General features: G+C 42.6%; 1 pseudogene; it reads left to right on the top strand.

Annotated features, from left to right (window-relative positions):
- LOC120029149 overlaps nucleotides 1-12,872 on the top strand; it is a 105,930-nt pseudogene extending 93,058 nt beyond the window's left edge.
- The last annotated feature ends 11,502 nt before the right edge of the window (nucleotides 12,873-24,374 follow it).

The raw sequence follows: 24,374 nt of genomic DNA on the forward strand, positions 1-24,374 counted from the left end.
GGGCAAATAGAGATTGACAACAGAAACTTGGGCTGAAGAATAAATCATTTTTTTTCATATTAAGATGTTTCTTCCTGCCTTCTGTGTCATCCAGACACCCACCCGTTGATCCATCCCACTGACCAGACATCCATCACCTTCACACAGAGGAATATGTAATCAACGGACTTGACATCCCCTGTAGCAGCAATTGGATTCTAAGCTCTAAAGCTATATCACCATACTTGAATATCTCTCCATACCTCATATTGGCAGACACAGATCCAAGTCTACAAACACTGGAAACCAGGACCGGAAAAGCTTCTGCTGTGTGAGAATACATTATCACAAGATCAGCCTAGGGTTTCATTCTAAGGCTGATTTAGTGGACATCGGTGGTCCTGCGATCACTTGTACAGTACAGAGGGCCTTTTGAACCCTATCTAGGATTTAAAAGTTGTTTATGGGGAGCTTTCAGCTTGACTACCCCTCCACCTCAGTAGGGTAAAAAAGTGTGAATGATGACGTTTCTGCACCAGGGGACCTTTTTATTTATAGCATTCATTATTGATGTTGACTTTTTGAGCCCGAATAATGCTACCAAAGTGGATGGTGCAGGACAAGGGATGGTGTTGGTGTACTTCTGGGATACAGCTTGGGTAGTTTTCCTGTAAGTACCTTGCTGTACAACAACTGGTTTCTTCTGCATATCGGAGGTCAACTTGGGGTGTTGATGTTTGATCTAAAGGAAATGAAAGCTGACCTAGGGGTAACCAGGACTAGGATAGGCACAATACAGGCTGCTACTGTATACATATTGTAGATATGGAGGTTAGAACAAACATGTAACCCGATGTCAAAAGCACACATTGAGGAAAAACACTTGGCTGCTGTCATGGAACAAGATATATTGTGTTCAATTGTACTAGTACAACATACATTTGGTCACAAAGGGCTTTAAAAACCAGTGCCTGTTATTTCAAACTTTTACTCTGTTTTCCTCTTAAAAAAGTTTAATTAAATTAAATTAACAACAAACCCTGGGAGAGTCCTTTAAATATACTGTTATTGTAATGTAGCTACTCTCATCCGGAATGTTCAAGGTGTTTTTGCTATCATTAATACATTTCTGAAACATAATACCTTGGGGAAAATAAGGAGAGGATGGAAAGAGAATACTTTGTCCAACTCATGAATGTTAATGTTTGGTGCTAATTACGAACTGAGAGAATTATACTGAAATGCTAAGGCTGTTCAATTAAAGATGAGGGCCCTTACAGCTTGTGTTCATTTATTTGTTGATTTGTTTAACTCCAAGAGTTTTAAGGCCTAATGTTAAACGTGGACCTCAGCTAAAAAAATGATGGTTATACTGTAGCTTTAGAGGTGAGCTAAGGGAAGTGGAAATGTTTGTGTGCCCTACTGTCATTGGACTGCGAAAGCATGACCAAGAGCCAAAATGTTTCCCTGTGTTTACACACCTACTGTAGTCCATCTGTCGTCATGAGCTGTCACATTTTGGTAGTGCTTTATCAGCTGCAGGCTTTGCCAAGGGACGTTTATTGAAGGAAAACTATTCCCTCAATTTCCTCAGTTAGGTGGGGGGCTGTAGTAAGCTATCTGCTTTAGTTTCTGAAATGATCGATCTCTGTTGAGTGGGGAGCTGATTTTTACATATTGTGTATATTTATTTCTTCTGAACATTTCCTTTGTTTGCAATGTCAATTTCTTGCAATATTTTTCAAAATACTTACGTTTATGTTCACTAGCTGGACAGGCAAACACTGCTGAGTACAAAACTGTAAAACAATCAAAACTCATGTACTATCCATGGTACCATCTCTGCTGATCACTTCTGCAAATCATGTGAGCTGTAGCTGGTGACAGCTCGAGAGAGATCTCCATCCGACAAACTGCTATCAGGTAAAGTATTTTTTATCTAACCATTTAGTTATAGAAATGTGATAACATCAATGCAAGCTCTAAAATATCTCTTAACTTAGAAAACAGCAACCTTAGTGATGTAGCTGGCTTGCTAGATAGGTAGACAGTTACAACAAGTGGATCTGTTGCTAGCTAGCAGGAGCAGATAGCTTAATCAATAGATAGAATGTCATTCCGGGACAGGGAGTGTTTTAGCCGTCAGTTTATTCCAAGTAATAATTTAAGACCTCAAAAATCTATAGGACAAGTAGTGTAAAGCTATTACAGCCATCAAGGCAAGACCCAGAAATGTAATTCATACTGAAACATTTGAAATGCCACATTATTCCTGTCAATAGTTGGAGTAGGATGATTGCAGAGTGCCCCGTCTCAGACTGTCAGGGTGTTCATTTTCCAGCTCACAAACTACATTCCTTTGCTGTGATTATTTATTATTATTCATTAGTGTCTCTTACTTTTGTCTCACATGGTCTATTCAGCTCTCCTGTGTCCTGCTCCCAGAGATCAACCAAGTGCTATTCACCAAGCATGAGCTGATTCACTCACCTGTGAGGAGAACCATCCTACTGCAGTTTGATCTAGCCATGTCGTCACTATTTAGACATTGGGAACACATATGCATGTGTCTGTTGTCTTTCCTTTGTGGGTCTTTGTCTTATACAGTATAGTGCATTTTAGAGTTAAACACCAACTACAGATATACATGCTTGTTTGAGCATCTAAAAGACGAAAATCAATGCCGAATCAGTTTAACAGGTGACAAACAGATTACTTTACTATTGTAACATGCAGTGGTGAAAATTATATTGTCCCCGTCAGGAGTCCAGGCTATTGCCATAGACGGTAGAGTTCTCGTCTCTTGACCACACAAGCTTTAGATTGTATTCTGCTAAGGCACTTGTCTATCACATTGGTCAGCTACATTGGTGACCAGGGTGGGATCCTTACGATACTCCTATGGGGCCTGGGCTCACAAATGCTCCTAGAGAGAAGAGGGAATACTGTGTTGATGACAGTTTACAGTCTCCATCAAATCAAATTGCATTTGTCACATGCGCCGAATACAACAGGTGTAGACCTTAGAGTGAAATGCTTACTCAACCAACAATGCAGTTTTACGAAAAATAAGTGTTAAGTAAAAGATAGATAAGTAAATATTAAAAATAACAAATAATTAAAGAGTAGCAGTAAAATAACAGTAGCAAGGCTATATACAGGGGGTACCGGTACAGAGTCAATGTGCGGGGGCACAGGTTAGTCGAGATAATTGAGGTAATATGTACATGTAGGTAGAGTTCATGTGACTATGCATAGATAATAAACAGAGAGCACCAGCAGCGTAAAATAGGGTTGGGGGACATTGCAAAACGTTCGGGAAGCCATTTGATTAGCTGTTCCGGAGTCTTATTATTATTATTTTTTTTATTATTTAACCTTTATTTAACTAGGCAAGTCAGTTAGGAACCAATTCTTATTTACAATGACAGCCAACAAGGGAACAGTGGGTTAACTGCCTTGTTCAGGGGCAGAATGACAGATTATGGCTTGGGGGTAGAAACTGTTAATAACCCCTACAGCAGTGGTTCCCAAACTTTTTATATAGTCTCGTACCTCTTCAAACATTCAACCTCCAGCTGCGTACCCCCTCTAGCACCAGGGTCAGCGCACTCTCAAGTGTTGTGTTTTGCCATCATTATAAGCCTGCCACACAGACACTATACGATACATTTATTAAACATAAGAATGAGTGTGAGTTTTTGTCACAACCCGGCTTGTGGGAAGTGACAAAGAGCTCTTATAGGACCAGGGCACAAATAATAATATAATAATAATAAATAATTTTGCTCTTTATTTAACCATCTTACATGTAAAACCTTATTTGTTCATCGAAAATTGTGAATAACTCACCACAGGTTAATGAGAAGGGTGCGCTTGAAAGCATGCACGTAACTCTGCAATGTTGGGTTGTGTCGGAGAGAGTCTCAGTCTTAAATCATTTTCGACACACAGTCTGTGCCTGTATTTAGTCTTCATGCTAGTGAGGGCCGAGAATCCACTCTCACATAGGTACGTGGTTGCAAAGGGCATCAGTGTCTTAATAGCGTGATTTGCCAAGGCAGGATACTCTGAGCGCAGCCCAATCCAGAAATCTGGCAGTGGCTTCCGATTAAGAGGTTGAATTCAATTTTCACAGAACCGCTTGTTGCAAATTCGATGAGGGTCTCTTGCTTAGATATCGGTAAGTGGACTGGAGGCAGGCCATGAAAGAGATAATGAATCCAGTTGTTTGTGTCATCCGTTTCGGGAAGTACCTGTGTAATTACGCACCCAACTCACTGTGCTTAGCTATATCACATTTGACATTGTCTGTAAGCTTGAGTTCATTTGCACACAAAAAAATCATACAATGATGGAAAGACCTGTGTGTTGTCCTTGTTAATGCAGACAGAGAAGAGCTCCAACCCTAACCCTAACCCTAACCCAACTTAATCATAGCCTCAATTTTGTCCCGCACATTGAATATAGTTGCGGAGAGTCCCTGTAATCCTAGATTCAGATCATTCAGGTGAGAAAAAACATCATCCAGATAGGCCAGTCGTGTGAGAAACTCGTCATCCTGCAAGCGGTCAGACAAGTGAAAATTATGGTCAGTAAAGAAAACTTTAAGCCTGTCTCTCAATTCAAAAAAACGTGTCAACTTTGCCCCTTGATAACCAGCACACTTCTGTATGTTGTAAAAGTGTTACATGGTCGCTGCCCATATCATTGCATAGTGCAGAAAATACACTAGAGTTCAGGGGCCTTGCTTTAACGAAGTTAACCATTTTCACTGTAGTGTCCAAAACATCTTTCAAGCTGTCAGGCATTCCCTTGGCAGCAAGAGCCTCTCGGTGGAGGCTCCACTATGTCTCCCTGTCGTGGCTTTTGCGCCATCATTACAGATACCAACATGAGCAGCAACTATGCTTGGCTACATACGGACCGTTAGTGGAATTCCCGCGCGAGAGTAACGGTTATTGTGATTGGATGTTAGTTATTTGACTAGGCTACCTGTATTTGACATTGTGTTGTTATTTCGCTGAACACTAGATGGTTTAAAGAAATTGGTGCAGTGAAACTCACCTAAAAACTCACCTAAATATATAGCCCCGTTGGAAAATATAAATGGACTGTTTGAAAATGTGAAGAATTGTATTTTATTTAAAAAAATATATATAATAAATGTATTTAAAAAAATAATGTGAATGTCTTTTTTATTTGGCATCCCCCTGACGTCATTGCGCGTACCCCAGTTTGGAAATACCTGCTCTACAGGATTGGTGTCCCCCCCCACGGAATGGTTAAGCTAACGTAGGCTAATGTGACTAGCATGAGGTTGTAAGTAACATGAACATTTCCCAGGACATAGACATATCTGATATAGGCAGAAAGCTTCAATTCTTGTTAATCTAACTGCACTGTCCAATTTACAGTAACTATTACAGTGAATGAACACCATGCTATTGTTTGAGGAGAGTGCACAATTATGAACTTGAAAATGTATTAAAAACTTCTTGTCAATAGGGGGGCGCCATTTCGACTTTGTAAAAATTCGTTCCCAAATTAAACTGCCTCGTACTCAATTCTTGCTCGTACAATATGCATATTATTATTACTATTGGATAGAAAACACTCTCTAGTTTCTAAAACCGTTTGAATTATTTCTCTGAGTGAAACAGAACTCATTCTGCAGCACACTTCCTGTCAAGGAGTGAGATTTCTGAAATCGAGGTCTCTGTTCTGGGGTCAGTTTATAAATTCCCATGTAAGCTATGGGGCTACATGCACTGCATACGCCTTCCTCTAGATGTCAGTAAGCGGTGAGAATTTGAATGGAGTGGATTGCACTATAAAAGCCCGTGGAACGGAAGGTCCGTTCTTTTCAACGGGGCGCCTGCGCAGGAGGGACATCACAATGGCGTCCTGAAAAGCTTTCGTTTTAGCAGTTCTATATCTCCGGCTCTGATTTAATTAGATTTTTGTCTTAACTTCATAAGGTAGTTAATTTAAACCGACTTATAGCAGTTTATATCAGTTTATTGCGATTTTCTGGAATTTCTTTGTCACGCGCTATCACGAGTTGGACACCTCTCCGGCACATAGCTAGCGTTAGCTGCTAATTCTACAGGAGAAGAGGACATCTTTCAACCAAAAGACGATTGTTCTGGAGAAAGGACACCTTGCCCAAGATTCTGATGGAAGCTCGTCAAATAGTAAGAAGTCTTTATGCTGTTAATTCGTATTTATGTTGACAAATGTTAAACAATAATTCCGCCATGAATTTCGGTGCGGTCTCGCTTTAGCGCACGCTGTATGCGCAGTAACGTTAATTTTAAAAATCTAACACAGCGGTTGCATTAAGAACTAATGTATCTTTCATTTGCTGTCCAACCTGTATTTTTTTGTCAAGTTTATGAATAGTTATCGATTAGATTAGGTGCCTCTCCAAGATGGCGCCGGACAGATTGCTTGAAGTTTGGCCACTACTCACATTGTATAACCACGATTTGTGCCGCTACATATGCACATTTTCGAACGAACCCTATATGCATTGTGTAATATGATGTTACAGGACTGTCATCTGAAGAAGTTTATGAAGGTTAGTCAAAAATTATATATCTTTTGCTTGCTTGTTACGATCGCTAACCTTTGCTGCTGGTAAATGGTGTTGTGTTTCTGGCTATTGTGGTAAGCTAATATAATGCTATATTGTGTTTTCGCTGTAAAACACTTAAAAAATCTGAAATATTGGCTGGATTCACAAGATGTTTGTCTTTCATTTGCTGTACGCTGTGTATTTTTCAGAAATGTTTTATGATGAGTATTTAGGTAATTCACGTTGCTCTCTGTAGTTATTCTAGTCGCTTTGGTGAGAGTTGTGATGGTGGCTGCAATGGTAAACTATGATTTATACCTGAAATATGCACATTTTTCTAACAAAACATATGCTATACAATAAATATGTTATCAGACTGTCATCTGATGAAGTAGTTTCTTGGTTAGTGGCAATTTATATCTTTATTTGGTCGAATTTGTGATAGCTACTGATGCAGTAAAAAAATGGTGGAGTAAAAAAAGTGGTGTCTTTTGCTAACGTGGTTAGCTAATAGATTTACATATTGTGTCTTCCCTGTAAAACATTTTAAAAATCAGAAATGATGGCTGGATTCACAAGATGTGTATCTTTCATCTGGTGTCTTGGACTTGTGATTTAATGATATTTAGATGCTAGTATTTACTTGTGACGCTATGCTAGGCTATGCTAGTCAGCTTTTTTACTGATGGGGGTGCTCCCGGATCCGGGATTGGGAGGAATTAGAGGTTAATAAACGATTTAGGCACATTTGGGTAGTCTTGACACAACATTTTCAACAGATATACAATTGTTCATTGGATCAGTCTAAAACTTTGCAGATACACTGCCATCTAGTGGCCAAAATCTAAATTGTGCCTTGGCTGTAATAATACATTATGGCTTTTATCTTGTGTTTAAAATATTTTACCATTGAATTATCTTTTACCAGATATAATGTGTTATAATCTCATAAATTAATTTCACATGTCCACAAACTTCAAACTGTGTCCTTTCAAATGGTATCAAGAATATGCATATCCTTGCTTCAGGTCCTGAGCTACAGGCAATTAGATTTGGGTATGTCATTTTAGGCGAAATATGAAAAAAAGGGGCGGATCCTTAAGATCTTTTGGACCTTGACCTGGTGCTCCGGTACCGCTTGCCTTGAGGTAGCAGAGAGAACAGTCTATGACTAGGGTGGCTGGAATCTTTGAAAATGTTTTGGGCCTTCCTGATATGGCCTGGTATAAAGGTCCTGGATGGCACGGGGCTTGACCCCGGTGATGTACTTTGCCGTACGCACTACCCTTTGTATTTTCTTGTGGTCGGAGGCCGAGCAGTTGCCATACCAGGCAGTGATGCAACCGTTCAGGATGCTCTCGATGGTGCAGTTGTAGAACTTGTTGTAGGATCTGAGGAACCATGCAAAATCTTTTCAGTCTCCTGAGGGGGAATCGGCTGTGTCGTGCCTTCTTCACAACTGTCTTGGAATGTTTGGACCATGATAGTTTGTTGGTGATGTTGACACCAAGGAACTTGAAGCTCTCAACTTGCTCCACTACATTCCCATTTATGGGAATGGGGGCGTGCTCAGTCCTACTTTTCTTGTAGTCCACAATCATCTCCTTTATCTTGATCACATTGAGAGGGAGGTTGTTATCCTGGCACCACACGGCCAGGTCTCTGAACTCCTCCCTATAGGCTGTCTCATCGTTGTCGTTGATCAGGCCTACCACTGTTGTGCCATCGGCAAACTTAATGATGGTGTTGGAGTCGTGCCTGGCCATGCAGTCATGAATGACCAAGTACCATGACCGACCTCCCGGGTGGCGCAGTGGTCTAGAGCACTGCATCGCAGTCTGCGCCACCAGAGTCTCTGGGTTCACGCCCAGGCTCTGTCGCAGCCGGCCGCAACCGGGAGGTCCGTGGGGCGACGCACAATTGGCATAGTGTCGTCCGGGTTAGGGAGGGTTAGGGAGGGTTTGGCCGGTAGGGATATCCTTGTCTCAGTATGTAAATGTAATAAAATGTATGCACTCTACTGTAAGTCGCTCTGGATAAGAGCGTCTGCTAAATGACTAAAATGTAAATGTAAAATGTACCACAGGAGGGGACTGAGCAAGCACCTCTGAGGGGCCGCTGTGTTGAGGATCAGCGTGGAGGATGTGTTCTTACCTACACTTACCACCTGGGGGCGGCCCGTGAGGAAGTCCAGGATCCAGTTGCAGAGGGAGGTGTTTAGTCCCAGGGTCCTTAGCTTAGTGATGAGCTTTTAGGGCACTATGGTGTTGAATGCTGAGCTGTAGTCAATGAATAGAGTTTGCATCATCTGTGGATCTTTTGGGGCGTTATGCAAATTGAAGTGGGTCTAGGGTTTCTGGGATAATGGTGTTGATGTGAGCCATGACCAGCCTTTCAAAGCGCTTCATGGCAACATACATAAGTGTTAAGGGTCAGTGGTCACTTAGGCAGGTTACCTTAGTGTTCTTGGGCACAGGGACTATGGTGATCTGCTTGAAACATGTTGATATTACAGACTCAGTCATGGACAGCTTAAAAATGTCAGTGAAGCCACTTGCCAGTTGGACAGTGCATGCTCGGTGTACACGTTCTTGTAAACCGTCTGGCCTTGTGGCCTTCTGAATGTTGACCTGTTTAACTTCTTGGTGATGGGGGCAGTATTGAGTAGCTTGGATGAATAAGGTGCCCAGAGTAAACTGCCTGCTACTTAGTCCTAGTTGCTAATATATGCATATTATTAGTAGATTTGGATAGAAAACACTCTGAAGTTTCTAAAACTGTTTGAATGATGTCTGTGAGTATAACAGAACTCATATGGCAGGTGAAACCTGAGAAAAAATCCAACCAGGAAGTGGGAAATCTGAGGTTGGTCGATTTTCAACTCATTCCCTATTGAAGGTACAGCGGGATATTGGTAATGTTGCACTTCCTAAGGCTTCCACTAGATGTCAACAGTCTTTAGAACTTTGTTTGAGGCTTCTACTGTGAAGTGGGGGCGAATGAGAGCTGAATGAGTCAGAGGTCTGACAGAATGCTTTGAGCTCGTGACGCGCGGTCATGTGAGAGGTAGCTCGCGTTGCATTGCTTTTCTACAGACAAGGAATTCTCCGGTTGGAACATTATTGAAGATTTATGCTAAAAACATCTTAAAGATTGATTCTATACTTAGTTTGAAATGTTTCTACGGACTGTAACGGAACTTTTTGGACTTTTCGTCCGACCTTTCGGCTGGACTTGAACGCTCGTTTGGATTTGTTTACCAAATGCCCTAACAAAGGAAGGTATTTGGACTTAAATTATTAACTTTATCGAACAAATCAACATTTATTGTGGAACTGGGATTCCTGTGAGTGCATTCTGATGAAGATCATCAAAGGTAAGTGAATATTTATAATGCTATTTCTGACTAATGTTGACTAAACAACATGGCGGATATCTCTTTGGTCTCTGAGCGCCGTACTCAGATTATTGCATGGTGTGCTTTTTGAAATCTGACACAGCGGTTGCATTAACCCTCCTGTGGTCCTCGCGGTCAGAGTGACCCAGGCCCTGTGTTTAGAGGGTTCCCCCTCTGCGCCGGGGGTCAGAGTGACCCAGGCAGCCACTGGCGAGGTGTATGTTATTGTGTGTACTGTGTGAATTGGGGGCTCCCCCTCTGCGCTCTGCGCTGGGGGTCAGAGTGACCCATGCAGCCACTAGCGAGGTGTATGTTATTGTGTGTACTGTGTGAGTTGGGGGCTCCCCCTCTGTGCTCTGCGCTGGGGGTCAGAGTGACCCAGGCAGCCAGCCAACCAGCCAGCCAGCCAGCCAGCCAGCCAGCCAGCCAGCCAGCCAGCCAGCCAGCCAGCACGGAGCCAGCAGGAAGCGGCGCATGCTATTGTGTGTACTGTGTGAGTTGGGGGTTCCCCCTCTGCACTCTACGCTGGGGGTCAGAGTGACCCAGGCAGCCAGCCAGCCAGCCAGCAGGGAACCAGCAGGGAGCGGCGCATGCTATTGTGTGTACTGTGTGAGATGGGGGCTCCCCCTCTGCGCTCTGCGCTGGGTGTCAGAGTGACCCAGGCAGCCAGCCAGGGGTACACACGTCCATGACATGCCCCGCTGTGTGTGCAAGAGGACAGCCCAGTGGTGCACGGGTGAAATGCACACACGGCTACACACGCCTAGGGGCGCAACGGGGGCGTAAGCTGGCCGTAGAGAGGATACTAATATTGTCAGCGGCACACAAAGTCATCGTTACCCCCGTGCCGCGTGCTCTCCCCCGCCTCTGCTGCTCAGTGGACCAGATCAGTGGACCATATCAGTGGACCCGATCAGTGGACCCGATCAGTGGACCCAAGCAGCCATGACCGTGCGTTTCACCGCAGCGCAGGTCCTAGAACTGATCTTCTCCGGCGTCGACCAAGAAGCCGATTCCGAGGAAGAGGTTTTGGAAGACGAAGACGGGGAGGGATGCGACCCCGAGGCCGAAGGCGAGGACGAACGCGAGGCGAGGACGAAGGCGAGGAAGAGAACGGCTCGGCCGGAGGCCAAAGGGAGACGCCGTTGCTGTCGAAAAACTGCAAAATCAAATGGTCCCCCGTGGCTTACGGCCGCCGCTACCGCAGGGCCCGTGCGCTCTGCCATGCCGGGCTGGACGAGACTCCGGGCCCCACGGCCTATTCCCCGACTCACGCCCGCGACATTGTGTCCGCCTGTTCGTCACACCGGCGATAGAAAGGATAATTGTGGACATGACGAATCTGCATGGGGCGAGAAAATATGGCAACGGCTAGCGAGCCATGGACACCACCGACCTGCGCGCCTATGTAGGGCTGCTGATCCTGGCGGGCGTCTACATGTCCCGAGGCGAGGCCGCGGCCAGCCTGTGGGACGCGGAGAGCGGCAGGACTGTGTTCCGAGCCACCATGCCGCTCAAGGTCTTTCACAGGTACTCGAGGCTGCTGCGATTCGACGATCGCCAGTTGAGACCCGCGAGGCTCGCTACGGACAAACTCGCAGCCATACGAGAGGTCTGGGACCTGTGGGAGGCGCGCCTGCCTGCCCTCTACAACCCGGGGCCTGACGTGACGGTAGGAGAGCAACTGGTCCCGTATAGAGGTACTGCGCGTGTGTACATGTACCTATGTGTGTAGGTATGTATATGTCTATAGAGAGGTAGCAGCTGTAGCAGCTGTGGCAGCACTAGCAGCAGTAGCAGCGTGTGTAACACAAAAGGCCGTTGGCCCCCATGAGCCGGTAACGACGCCAATCTCTTCTCCCCTCGCCAAATGCCGCTGTCCTTTCCGTCAGTACATTCCCAGCAAGCCGGCGAAATACGGCATCAAGTTGTGGGTGGCCTGCGACGCCAAGTCCAGCTACGCTTGGAAGATGCAAATGTACACCGGTAAGGCGGCCAGCGGAGGCCCCGAGAAGAACCAGGGGATGCGCATCGTCCTCAATCTGACAACGGGACTGAGCAGTCGCAACGTCACGTGTGACAATTTCTTCACCTCCTACGAACTGGGACAGCGGCTCCTCGAGAGAAACCTCACCATGGGGGGCACGGTGAGAAAGAACAAGGCCGAGCTCCCGCCGGCACTGCTCGAGTCCAAGGGCAGATGGGCGTGAAAGCAAACCTGGAGGACAGGACCTACCGCCACTCTAGTGTCCTACCTGGCAAAGAAAAATAAGAACGTGCTTCTTCCGAGCACCCTGCACATGCAGGCCCAAGCCAGCGATCGCCGCGACAGGAAGCCGGTCGTCATCCTAGACTACAACTGCAACAAGGGCGGCGTAGAGAACCTAGACAAGGTGGTCGGCACCCACAGCTGCAGACGGATGACTGCCCGCTGGCCCCTGGTCGTCTTCCATAACATCCTCGACGTGTCCTCCTACAACGCCATTGTCATATGGCGAGAGATCAAGCCTGACTGGATGCCCCGCAAGCGGAACAAGAGAAGGGTGTTCCTGGAGCAGCTGGGAAAGGCACTTGTGAAGCTGCTGATCCAAAGAAGGCAGCATCTCCCCCGCACCGAAGCAGCGCCAGCACTTGTCAAAGTCCTACAGAGTGCTACCGCGGCTCGTGATCAACAGCGTGAGGAGCCCGCCGGTGCCCCGCGCGCTGCCCCGTCACTGGGGCAAGTAAGAGGAAGAGGTGTCAGCTCTGTCCACCCAAGAAGGACTCCAAGAAACACACGGTGTGCTGCAGGTGTAAGAAATACATCTGCAAAGGCTGTTCACACGCATACTGTCACACTTGCGCCCATTGGGCCTTTAGCCAACACGGGACAGGGTGACCCGGAGGACTCGGGGTCTAGACACAATACGAGGATGAAGGGAGGGTTAAGGAGAAGTTTATCTAAAGTTCCATGTATAATAGTTGTATCTTTTATCAATGTTTATTTTGAGTATTTCTGTGAATTGATGTGGCTCTCCGCAAAATCACTGCATGTTTTGGAACTACTGAACATAACACGCCAATGTAAAATGAGATTTTTGGATATAAATATGCACTTTATCGAACAAAACATACATGTATTGTGTAACATGAAGTCATATGAGTGTCATCTGATGAAGATCATCAAAGGTTAGTGATTCATTTTATCTATATTTCTGCTTTTTGTGACTCTTCTCTTTGGCTGGAAAAATGGCTGTGTTTTTCTGTGACTTGGTGGTGACCTAACATAATCGTTTGTGGTGCTTTCGCTGTAAAGCCTTTTTGAAATCAGACACTGTGGATTAACGAGAATTGTATCTTTAAAATGGTGTAAAATACTTGTATGCTTGAGGAATTTTAATTATGAGATTTTGGTTGTTTTGAATTTGGCGCCCTGCACTTTCACTGGCTGTTGGCGGGTTGGGACACTACCGTCCCGAATATCCCAGAGAGGTTAAAGGTCTTACTCACATCGTCTACGGAGAGCGTGATCACACAGTCTTCCGGAACAGCTGGAGCTCTCATGCATGTTTCAGTGTTATTTGCCTCAATGCGAGCAAAGAAGTAATTTAGCTCATCTGGTAGGCTCGTGTCACGGGGGAGCTCGTGGCTGTGCTTCCCTTTGTAGTCTGTAATAGTTTGCAAGCCCTAGCACATCTGAAGAGCATCGGAGCCGGTGTAGTACGATTCAATCTAGTCCTGTATTGATGCTTCGTCGAAGGGCATATCGGGATTTCTTATAAGCGTCCCGTTCCTTGAAAGTGGCAGCTCCACCCTTTAGCACAGTGCGGACATTGCCTGTAATCCATGATTTCTGGTTGGGGAATGTTCGTACAGTCACTGTGTGTACGACATCATCGATGCACATATTGATGAAGCCAGAGACTTATGTGGTGTACTCCTCAATGCCATCAGAAGAATAACGGAACATATCAAATCAAATTTCATTGGTCACATACACATGGTTAGCAGATGTTAATCGAGTGTGGCAAAATGTTTGTGCTTCTACTTCCGACAGTCCATTAAACTTCTTATGGCTGCAGGGGCAGTATTGAGTAGCTTGGATGAAAAGGTGCCCAGAGTAAACTGCCTGCTCCTCAGTCCCAGTTGCTAATATATGCATATTATTATTAGTATTGGATAGAAAACACTCTGAAGTTTCTAAAACTGTTTGAATACATCATTTGACATGTTTCTACTGACTGTTATGGAACTTTTGACATTTCGTCTGCTTTTAGTGAACGCGCTTCGTGACTTTGGATTTGTTTACCAAACGCGCTAACAAAAGTAGCTATTTGGACATAAATGATGGACATTACCGAACAAAACAAACATTTCTTGTGGGAGTCCTGGGAGTGCATTCCGACGAAGATCAGCAAAGGTAAGTGAAGATTTATAATGCTATTTATGATATTTTGGAGGCATTTCTGAACATGGCGCCAATGTAAACTGAGGTTTTTGGATATAAATATGAACTTTATCGAACAAAACATATATGTATTGTGTAACATGAAGTCCTATGAGTGTCATCTGATGAAGATCATGAAAGGTTAGTGATTAATTTTATCTCTATTTCTGCTTTTTGTGACTCCTGTCTTTTGCTGGAAAAATGGCTGTGTTTTTCTGTGATTTTGCGGTGACCTAACATAATCATTTGTGGTGCTTTCGCTGTAAAGCCTTTTTGAAATCGGACACTGTGGTGGGATTAACAAGAAGTGTATCTTTAAAATGGTGTGAAATACTTGTATGCTTGAGGAATTTTAATAATGAGATTTCTGTTGTTTGAATTTGGCGCCCTGCACATTCACTGGCTGTTGTCATATCGACCCCGTTAACGGAATTGCAGCCCTAAGAAGTCCCCGGCCACTAGGAGCGCCGCCTCTGGATTAGCATTTTCCTGTTTGTTTTTTGCCGTATACAGCTCATTGAGTGAGGTCTTAGTGCCAGCATCAGTTTGTGGTGGTAAATAGACAGTTACGAAGAATATAGATGAAAACTCTCTTGCTAAATAGAGTGGTCTACAGCTTATCATGAGATACTCTACCTCAGGTCAGCAAAACCTTGAGACTTCCTTACTATTAGATTTCTTGCATCAGCTGTTGTTTACAAATATGCACAGACCCGCCACCCCTTGTCTTACCGGAGGCGGCTGTTCTAGTTTTCAGATGCAGCATAAAACCAGCCAGCTGTATGTTATTCATGTCGTCGTTCAGCCACGAATCGGTGAAGCATAAGATATTACAGTTTTTAATGTCCCGTTGGTAGTATATATTTTGCTATCCAATGATTGTATGTTGGCTAATAGGACTGATGGTAAAGACAGAATACCTTCTTGCCATCGGATCCTTACAAGGCACCTCGACCTACGTCGCCGATATCTCCATCTCTTTCTCCTGCGAATGATGGGGATAATGGCCTTGTCGGATGTCTGAAGTGAATCCTTTGCGCCAGACTCGTTCCAGTACGAGGTGAGTAATCACTGTCCTGATATCTAGAAGCTCCTTTTGGTCATAAGAGACCGTGGCAGAAACATTATGTACGAAATAAATTACAAATAACGTGAAAAAACACACACAATAGCACAATTAGTTAGGAGACTTTAAAATGGCAGCCTTTTCCTCTGTCGCCATTCACAGGCCCATGCTTTTGGCATAGATGGTAAAGCTCTCATTTCTGAACTGCAACATTGTAAGATTGTGCCCTCCATGGCACTTTATATACATTGTTTGGTAAGTAACACTACATTTAGATACTTCAAATACTGCCTGAGACACCTTTGCTATTTGTCTCCGTATTGAATAAATAGTGAAACACAATTTGTGATGGTGTTCTTTGTTTGAATGTATATGCATGAAACATACGGTACATTATGGAAAACATGTCTCACACTCAGTCATAGTTAGTAGAATAATGAATGGATTAGCAAGATTTTGGCACATTCAACTTTTAGAAGGTTAGTAGTAAACCACCGAAATATACTTACATTCACTGAACATTAAGTATTTGAAACTCAAACATTCCAGTGTCGTAGTACTTGAGACAGGTCTCGAGACCACATATTGAGTGTCTCGGTCTTGTCTTGGTGTTAGATACATTTGTACTCGGTCTTGACTCGGTCTTGGACAGTGAGGACTCATTTCTTTTCGCGAAGAATTATCAGTTTCCATTCAGTCAGCGCATTAAACCACTTCGCTAGGCCAAATACTGCATATACACTCCTTTCTTAAAACACAAATATCTTAACAGCCTTTATATCTATTATAGACATGTTTGTGCAGCCCTTTACTGCGTCCAAAATAGTACCGTTTTTTTTACTCCAGCAATTTTGCAGTGTAATTGCAATTACAGTGCAGTATAACTGCAGATCAACGGCAGTACACTGCAGTTATTCTGCAATTACTGCGTCCAAAATACTACAGTCGACTGCAGGTACTGCACTTTTATTGCAGTTTCAAAACTGCAATCTTTTTTTGTGACCAGTTCCCTGTGTGACCGGTTCGGGATTCTGAAAGGACAGCAACTGTAATACCAGTACACTCATGTTTTTTTGTAAAACACAAAGGCCCAGTGATGCAGGTATATACCCACCTTTTTTTGAGTGGGCATTGCTTATTTTCACTTCATAATCCCTACTGATGCGTATCAAAGTATTGCAGTGGAGATTTACGACAATTATATAGTACAATAGGAAAATCATGCACAAAGTAGGTTACACAATCACAAATCACATGAAATATATTCGCATACGCGCTGTACACATGGCCTAGTGGCAGGCAACAAGAGCGCGCAGCTCTCAACTGGTTTCGTATTGGAGCAGCTCACAGAAGAACCCGGTAGGGTAGGAAAGATGCTTCAACTTATGATATCTACCAGTAAATGCTAACTAAGGCAACAAAGGGTATGCAAATCAGGTATTGAAAAAGTGTATAATGTAGTGCTGGTTAGTAGGCTATTTGTGATGCGCAATTTCCATCTTGCGCTGTTCGCATCAGGGGCTTAGACATGAATGGACCTGTGAGGACAGAGGCCCACCCACTGGGGAACCAGGCTCTGACAGGCACACCCAAACAGATTGATGTGGGTTAACCTTTTCACCTAGTGTTCCAAATATCTCTAATGGTCGCCCCAGATTGAGTTTTTTTATGTGCGTGATGTCAGAATGCACTCACTGTTCCAAAATGTGATTGTTACGCAACAGGACAGTTATTAACCTGCACTGCTCTCAAATCAAGACACGCTGCCGGCTAATTATCTGTAGCTTATGTTTCAGCTTGTCAATTTTCTAACAAATTGTATTTTCTAAGTACAGTTTGAATTGAGGTGTGTTCTGCCTCCTCATTAATTCACATAGAAGTAGCCCATTTTACTCTTGCGGACAATTTGTTTGAGGCTTTACTGAGCCAGACAAACTTCTCTCTTTGAAGAGCGCCCAAGCACTTCCCCACTGTTTTCCCAGATCAAGTATGCAGACATTTGCACAATCTTGCAAAAACTTTTTCCACCTGGCACATTTTCTGGATGGCACTCAGATTGCTTTCATTGTTGTTTTCCTTAGAAATAATAACTTTGTACATGTGTGCGTATGTATGTATGTATGTATGTATGTATGTATGTATGTATGTATGTATGTATGTATGGAGCATAATGTATTTACAGTTTTATTCCCATGTTTTAAAGTGCTGGTGACAAATCATGCATTCCGATTCTTGCATAGATTGTAATGATTGTGTGGCGCCATGCTTGTTGACATTATATAATTAATTATGGGTGTCACGTAAACATCTAGCAGACCAAAGATGCTATAACAAAATGAGGTGAAGAGATGGTTCACTCATCTTTCGAGTAAACTTTCAAAAGTGAATGACGGTAGATGACACACCTTCTTGAAAATGCATACTGCAGACAGACCAAACTCATCTTGTATCCTCTTCTTATCTTTGGTTGATGCAAAAAAAAAACATGGCAGCACGCACAAACTACCCATCGTCGGAGGCACTGATCAGTGCTAGAGGTGTCACTACAGATCTGGGTTCGATCACAGCCGGCTGCGACCATGAGGCGGCGTGTTTGTCCGGCTGGGATGTCCTTGTCCCATGGCTTCGGTCGCCAGCTGAACAGTGTTTCCTCTGACACGTTGGTGCATCTGGCTTCCGGGTTAAGTGAGCAGTGTTTCAAGAAGCAGTGCAGCTTGGCGGGGTCATGTTTCGGAGGACGCATGGCTCTTGACCTTCGCCTATCCCGAGTCTGCACGGTAGTTGCAGTGATGGGACAAGACTGTAACTACTAATTGGGCAGGAAAAATATATACTTCAAACAGCTATGGGGAGCTCACCTGTGATGTGATGAATTGTAAATAGTAATTGCTATTAGATAATTCATATTATGGTTTATGTCAGCCGAGAGTTAGCTATATATGACCACTTGTGTTACGTCAATCTTTCCTCAGTTAGCACTAGGACTAATGTAGCCTACATTTTCTGGTTTGGATAAATGTGTTATGCTGTCAGTAGTTCTGTGAATGTCTGAACATTGCATCCAAAAATAAACTGGTCTCATTCAGGACATAATGTTGTAAGGACTCTGTTTGTGCAAAATATTTCTGTGAAAAAAGTGTGGCCAGCTAAAATGACTGTAACGGTGAGTGCAAAAGTATTCATCCCCCTTGGCATTTTTCCTATTTTGATGCATTACAACCTGTAATTTAAATTGATTTTTATTAGGATTTCATGTAATGGACATACACAAAATAGTCCAAATTGGTGAAGTGAAATGAAAAAAAATTACTTGTTTAAAAAAATTTAAAAGGAAAAGTCATGCGTGCATATGTATTCACCCCCTTTGCTATGAAGCCCCTGAATAAGATCTGGTGCAACATATTATTAAGGAGGGCATTAATCAGAGAGACATCAAAGAGACCAAAGATAACCCTGAAGGAGCTGCAAAGCTCCAAAGAGGAGATTGGAGTATCTGTCCATAGGACCACTTTAAGCTGTAGACTCCACAGAGCTGGGCTTTATAGAAGAGTGGCCAGAAAAAAAAACATTACTTAAAGAAAAAAATAAGCAAACATGTTTGGTGTTCACCAAAAGGCATGTGGGAGACTCCCAAACATATGGAAGAAGTGGCAGGATCATGCTGTGGGGATGTTTTTCATCATCAGGGACTGGGATATGCCAAGCTTATAGAGACATACCCCAGGAGACTTGCAGCTGTAATTGCTCCAAATGGTGGCTCTACAAAGTATTGACTTTGTGGGGGTGAATAGTTATGCACGCTCAAGTTTTCTGTTTTTTTGTCTTATTTCTTGTTTGTTTCACAATAACAAATAGTTTGCATCTTCAAAGTGGTAGGAATGTTGTGTAAATCAAATGATACAAACCCCCCAGAAATCCATTTAAATTCCAGGTTGTAAGGCAACAAAATAGGAACATTGCAGAGGGGGGTGACCGTACATTCTAAATAAGCATTTTAATCACACCAATTTGAGCATACACTGCAGGGACATTTACATTATATGTAACATTTACATTTTAGTCATTTAGCAGACACTCTTAATTATCCAGAGCGACTTCCAGAGCAGTGAGTGCATACATTTGTATACTTTTTTCATACTCATCTCTTGCAGGAATCAACCCTGGCGTTGCAAGCACCATGCTCAACCAACTGAGCTGCACGGACCAATGTAGAATGATCACACCTGTGTTTTGGTACGTGTGAAAGGGTTTTAAGCATTGTTGTGGACTTAGACCATCACATTTCTTTATTATAATTATTTTTTTGTTATTTTGAGAGGGAAATTCTGACAAATCTATTGGAAAATGCATTGAAACACCATTGGAAAACAGAATTTTTCACTCAGGGTGGCTTTCCTTTGCCGTTTGGGAACTTTTGGGCAAAATTAGAGTATACCCACTTCTCCAGGCACCACTACACCACTCCATAGGGCCAATGGAAAGACAGCAGTCACACACGGCATGATGTTAAAGGATAAGCAGTCCATAAACTCAGACATAACAAGCCAGTAGGTCCCAATCATAAGAATACAAAAACACAACACAACCACCCAATCGAAATGTACAACTATTACTTCGCATTGCGAAAAACATTTCACGATTAGCACACAAAGTAACCGTTGACCTAAAGTTTCAAGTGGAACTGACAGTGCTGTAACTACTTTGCAGATATGAAACAAACAGACAATCATAATATTAGTCAAAAATATTACATTCCCAGTTTATGCTACAAAACAAACTTGATAAGAGGTTTTAAAAATAGATTCTATTTGACTGAACTTTCCATGATGTACACTAAGGCATTTTTGTCAGAATAGATGGATGCAGTTCAATGCATGATTCATATATTTATATTAATATTTTCAATGATGTTCTGATTTAATCTCTTCAGTTTTTCAAGAGGATTTTTCTTTGCTGGTCTCTGGGGAGTCAACCTAGCTAGCTAAGTCAGCCATAGGCCTCAGAAGCCAGATAAAGACAGTGGAATCAACCAATCACATTTTGACTATGGAAACTTGTGCCTTCTTGAAGGCCAACAGGTATTGCGCAGTGACCTGTTGACCTTCAAGAAAGCAGAGACCAGCAAAAACAAATCCTGATTGGATATTTTTCTTCTTCAAACGCTGAATAGATTAAATCAGAACATAATTGAAATAATAATATAAGATAATTATCATTATTATTATATTCATTATTTTATAAATTCTTAGCACTTCTCTAAAAGTGTGGAAGGCCCATTGTTCCGCACTGTGTTTGGGTTAGCAATACTTTGTAGAGTGGATCTATTTTCCCTCAGCATGCATTTTTTCCAAAATTCTTAATGTCTAAAGAATTCATATGTTGTTCTGAAATATAAACACAGAAATACTTGGCATTTTGAACTCAAATTATGGTGGTGATTTGACCAAATTACAATCATGGTCTTGAATTGGAATCACATTTTTCTGGTATTGGTCTTGACTCGGTCTCGGAGCCCATGTCCCCCTCCTGGTCTCAGTCTAGACTCGGTCTCGCCCCTCCTCCAGTCTTGGTCTTGAATTGGTCTAGCTTTTCCCAATTCATTTTCCAACTGCTTTTTCAATAATCCTACAGGTTCTTTATCATTCTCCAAACCTTAAATTCCAATGCATCCAAAATGATGCATGCCCACCATGCAATTTGGCTTCTGCTATTTGAGAACTCATCTTGTTTAGAAATCAATTGTAGAGCACATTGCACAACAGTTTTTTAAAGAAGATTGTATTTCAAGGTATTCTATATGTATTGGCTAATATGCATATACAGCTGTCGTTTCTAAACCTCCATTCTAGCACACCACATATATTTTATTTGGGTTTCTATGAAAATGCTAGGATTAAACATTTCTTTAAGCCTGCAGCTAGTTACTTTACATGAGACACTAATGCCAGAACATGATTCAAAATTGAATTCACTGACAGAGAGCAGGCACATTGATGTTTACATTGATGTTTGTCCTTTAACGCGATCATTTTCGTAAACGACCGCTGAATTGCAGAGCGCCAAATAAAATAAAAAATACTAAAAATATTTATTTTCATGAAATCACAAGTTAAATATACCAAAACACAGTTTAACTTGTTATTAATCCACCTATCGTGTCAGATTTTGAAAATATGCTTTACAGCGAAAGCACTCCAAGCGTTTGTGAGTTTATCGATCACTAGACAAAACATTACAAACGGCTAGCAGCAATGTAGATTGATCACGAAAGTCCGAAAAGCAATAAAATGTATCACTTACCTTTGATGATCTTCGGATGTTTGCACTCACGAGACTCCCAATTACACAATAAATGTTCCTTTTGTTCGATAAATATTATTTTTATATCCAAAAACCATTTGGTTGGTGCGTTATGTTCAGAAGGGAAGACGAAAATTCCAAATAGTATTCGTAAAGTTCGTAGAAACATGTCAAACGTTTTTTATAATCAATCCTCAGGTTGTTTTTAACATAACTAATCGATCAAATTTCAACCGGACGGTAAACTATCAATAATAGAGAGAAAGAAAATGTTGAGCAACAACTTTCGCGCGCATGAACTAATCAAAGGACACCTGGTCATCCACTGACGCGTTTTGATAAATCTCGCTAATTTTTCAGAATAAAAGCTTGAAACTATGTCTAAAGCCTGTTCACAACCTGTGGAAGCCATTGGAAAAGGAATCTGGTTGATATCCCTTTAAATGGAGGATAGGCAGGCAATGGAACAGGGATTTTTCAAAATAAGAGCCACTTCCGGTTTGGATTTCCTTAGGTTTTCGCCTGCAAAATCAGTTCTGTTATACTCACAGACAATATGTTGACAGTTTTGGAAACTTTAAAATGTTTTCTATCCTAATCTGTCAATTATATGCATATTCTTGCATCTGGGCCTGAGAAATAGGCCGTTTACATTGGGAACGTTATTTTTCCAAAACATTAAAAATTCTGCCTCCTAGCGTCAAGACGTTAACTGTATGTACATTGCATTTCTAAATCCAAATGAGCGATAGTTAGGGTGCTAAATATCCATATTTATGATGAGCGTGTTATTCAACTGCATGTACAATAGTTTAACCTTTTATGGCTGCAGTCCCGTTAATGGGATCGATATGACAACAGCCAGTCGAAGTGCAGGGCGCCAAATTCAAAAAACAGAAATGTCATAATTAAAATTCCTCAGACATTCATGTGTCATATCATTTTAAAGGTAATCTTGTTGTCCCAAATCCCACCAAAGTGTCCGATTTCAAATAGGCTTTTTTATTTTTTATTTTATCCCCTTTTCTCCCCAATTTTCGTGGTATCCAATCGCTAGTAATTACTATCTTGTCTCATCGCTACAACTCCCGTACGGGCTCGGGAGAGACGAAGGTCGAAAGACACGCGTCCTCCGAAGCACAACCCAACCAAGCCGCACTGCTTCTTAACACAGCGCGCCTCCAACCCGGAAGCCAGCCGCACCAATGTGTCGGAGGAAACACCGTGCACCTGGCCCCCTTGGTTAGCGCGCACTGCGCCCGGCCCGCCACAGGAGTCGCTGGAGCTCGATGAGACAAGGATATCCCTACCGGCCAAACCCTCCCTAACCCGGACGACGCTAGCCCAATTGTGCGTCGCCCCACGGACCTCCCGGTCGCGGCCCGCTGCGACAGAGCCTGGGCGCGAACCCAGAGACTCTGGTGGCGCAGCTAGCACTGCGATGCAGTGCCCTAGACCACTGCGCCACCCGGGAGGCCCACAAATAGGCTTTTCAGCGAAAGCACTACAAACGATTATGTTAGGTCACCACAAAACCACAATAACCAAAGCCATTTTTTCCAGCTAAAGATAGCTTTCACAAAAACCAGAATAGAGATAAAAATGAATCACTAACCTTTGATTATTTTCATCAGATGACACTCATAGGACTTCATGTTACACAATACATGCATGTTTTGTTTGATTAAGTTCATATTTATATAAAGTTTACATTGAGGCGTTAGATTCACTAGTTGCAAAAACATCAAGTGTCTTTGCATAGCCACATCGTTTCAACAGAAATACTCATCATAAATATAGATGATAATACAAGTTATACACATGGAATTATAGATATACCTCTCCTTAATGCAACCGCTGTGTCAGATTTCAAAAAAACTTTACTGAAAAAGAAACGCATGCAATAATCTGAGATGGCGCTCAAAAGTAAAACACCACAGCCGCAAAGATGGCGTCAACATAAACCAGAAAGTACATGATAAATGTTTCCTTACCTTTGATGATCTACATCAGAAAGCACTCCAGGAAACCCAGGTCCACAATAAATGTTTGTTTTGTTCGAAAATATCCGCTATTTATGTCCAAATACCTTCTTTTGTTAGCGCGTTTGGTATACATAGCCAAACGCTAATTCTGGTCAGCGTTATATGGGACAGAAACTTCAAAAAGTGATATTACCGGTCGAAGAAACATTTCAAACTTAGTACAGAATCAATCATTAGGATGTTTTTAACATATAGCTTCAATAAAGTTCCAACCAGAGTATTCTTTCTTGTCTTCGTGAGCAATGGAACGCAAGTGACTAACATGAGGAAAAAGTGTGATCACAAAATGGCTGCTTGATGGACATCTGATATATTCTGCTCTCATTCACTCCCACAACAACATAGAAGCCTCATTTTAATTTCTATTGATGTTTGACATCTAGTGGAACCCCTAGGCAGTGCACAATCATTCATATCTCAGGGGGATTTCTTTGGGGACTCTGGTGAATACATAAAAGCTCAGATTTCTGACTTCCTGTTTTGATTTCAACTCAGGATTTTGCCTGCCAATATGAGTTCTGTTATACTCACAGACATCATTCAAACAGTTTTAGAAACGTCAGAGTGTTTTCTATCCAATA

The sequence above is a fragment of the Salvelinus namaycush genome, chromosome 34 (assembly GCF_016432855.1).
Source record: "Salvelinus namaycush isolate Seneca chromosome 34, SaNama_1.0, whole genome shotgun sequence".
Taxonomy (NCBI): domain Eukaryota; kingdom Metazoa; phylum Chordata; class Actinopteri; order Salmoniformes; family Salmonidae; genus Salvelinus; species Salvelinus namaycush.